Source organism: Argentina anserina, unplaced genomic scaffold (genome assembly GCF_933775445.1).
Source record: "Argentina anserina unplaced genomic scaffold, drPotAnse1.1, whole genome shotgun sequence".
Classification (NCBI taxonomy): domain Eukaryota; kingdom Viridiplantae; phylum Streptophyta; class Magnoliopsida; order Rosales; family Rosaceae; genus Argentina; species Argentina anserina.
The window spans coordinates 72,501-75,000 of record NW_026089410.1 but is presented as its reverse complement, the minus strand read 5'-3'; positions in this window follow the sequence as shown (position 1 = coordinate 75,000).

Here is a 2,500-nt window from a genome sequence, read left to right as displayed (position 1 = left end):
CTCGCGCATTGAACTGAGTTCATCGACACCGACACCTTCCTCCCCTCGCCGCATTTGTTTATGTCGCAAATCGAGTGCCGAAGCACTCTGCATTGCGCCGCGGCACCCGATTTGCTACTACTCGAGCATTGAGGTGAGTATATTTCGGCCACCGGCATCTCTTCCCCCCGCTCGCCGCGCTCGCTTTTCACAAACGGAGCTTCCAAGAGCTTTGCATCGCCCCCGACACCCGATCTGCTTATTACTGCAAGCATTGAAGAGGGTTCATCGATACCGGCACCTTCCCCCCGCTCGGCGCTTTCGAAATACATCTACTTGCGCGTACTAGTGGGTTCCGACACCGGCACCTTCCCCCCATCGCCGCCCTCGCTTTTCACAAATCGAATGCCAAAGCACTTTGCATCACGCCCAGTCCCCCGGCCTGCTTATTACTCGCGCATTGATCTGAGTTCATCGACACCGACACCTTCCTCCCCTCACAGCATTTGTTTATGTCGCAAATCAAGTGCCGAAGCACAATTTCTCGATACCGACGGGCTCCTATCCCTCCCTTTGATTGATCTGAGCGGTTACTGACATCGTTTCAGTGGACTAGAGGCAACACCGATCCCACATGACCCCCCCTTCGTGGTGTTCATCACCCCCCCAGCTGGGCGAAGAACACCTCCTAAATCCATCTTAAATCCGTTTTCAATTGCTTATAATTGTTTGTTAGGGACATTCGAGGCAGCAAATGTCGTATATAAGCAATTGGGGGAAGGGGGAGGGACTACTGGGGGCAGGGGAGGCGGTCTCTGCAAGGGGGTCATTTTGCAGAGAACCACTACTCCCCTATAGAGCATATTGGAGAAAACTGGGAAGGGCAGGGGGAAACATGGGATTTCCGAGGAGGGGCAAACGCCATAACTAATTGTACATTTGGTATAAAATCGAGATTTTTTGCAGGGACACTCAGAATAATGTCAGGCACCTTGTGGAAAAAGGCCAGATTTAATTTCGACCCAGAAGTATTTGTTTTTATTTTCCAAAAGGGGCAGAATGTCGAAAATCGAAAATGACAAACCGCTTGATGTTTCGGACTGCTACCACTTGCAAAATTTCCTTAAAATAGAGACTTATTTATGGTCAAATTATAGTGCGGGCAAAGTTGAACAGAATGCGGCCTTGACATGGCATTTGCACTCTAGGCAAGGCCATGTCGCGTTCTTGGCTTTGGAAATTTCCAACTCCGTTTCACTTGTAAAAGTGTATATCTTTTATGGTTCAGAACTGTAAGCAATGATTTTAGAGAAATTTAGAAGTTGATTTCAGGTCATTTGGATGAGTTTTCGATTTGATATGATATTTCTCGTTTTTGAGATGTAGAAAATCAAAATAAACTGAAAACTCGACCAAATGACGATATGTCAATCTTAAAATGTCCTAAAAATCGTCCCCTATAGGTTTGCAACATAAAATGCAGGGGGATATTTGAAATAAAATTGAGTTTTCGAGGTTTGGCATTCGTTGGCATGCTAGCGTGCAGCCATATTAGCCTCGCCAGGCAGGGGAATTAGCCTCGCCAGGCAGGGGAATTAGCCTCGCCAGGCGTGTTGTCTCCGTGTTGTCCGTGTGTTGTCTCCGTGTTGTCTGTGTGTTGTCTCACACGCTATTAGCCTCGCCAGGCGGGGAGATTAGCCTCGCCAGGCAGGGAGATTAGCCTCGCCAGGCAGGGATATTAGCCTCGCTAGGCATGGATATTAGCCTCGCTAGCCCATTCTGCCTGCATTCCTGCGGGCATATTAGCCTCGCTAGGCAGGGATATTAGCCTCGCTAGCCCATTCTGCCTGCATTCCTGCGGGCATATTAGCCTCGCTAGGCAGGGATATTAGCCTCGCTAGCCCATTCTGCCTGCATTCCTGCGGGCATATTAGCCTCGCTAGGCAGGGATATTAGCCTCGCTAGCCAATTCAGCCTGCATTCCTGCATGGATATTAGCCTCGCCAGGCAGGAATACTAGCCTCGCTAGCCCATTCAGCCTTCATTCCTGCAGGCAAATTAGCCTCGCCAGGCAGGGATATTAGCCTCGCCAAGGCATATGGTATGCCTTTCAAGGCCGAGCAAGTGCCATGCCGAGCAAGTGCCATGCCTTTCAAGGCCAAGCAAGTGCCATGCCGAGCAAGTGCCATGCCGAGCAAGGCCGAGCAAGTGCCATGCCGAGCAAGGCCGAGCAAGTGCCATGCCGAGCAAGGCCGAGCAAGTGCCATGCCGAGCAAGGCAAGGCAGCAAGGCCAGGCAAGCCAAAGCACAAGGCAAGGACAAGCAAGGGCAGTGTCAAGCAAGCAAGGCCAGGCAAGCCACAACGAGGGCAGTGCCAGGAAAGGGAAAGACGAGGCCGGGCAAGGCCAAGCAAGGGCAAGGCAGGGGCAACAAATGCCGATGCCGAGCAAGGCAAGGGCAAGGCAGCGGCAACCAAGGCCAAGGCAGGGGCAACAAATGCCAATGGAAGGCAAGGCGATGC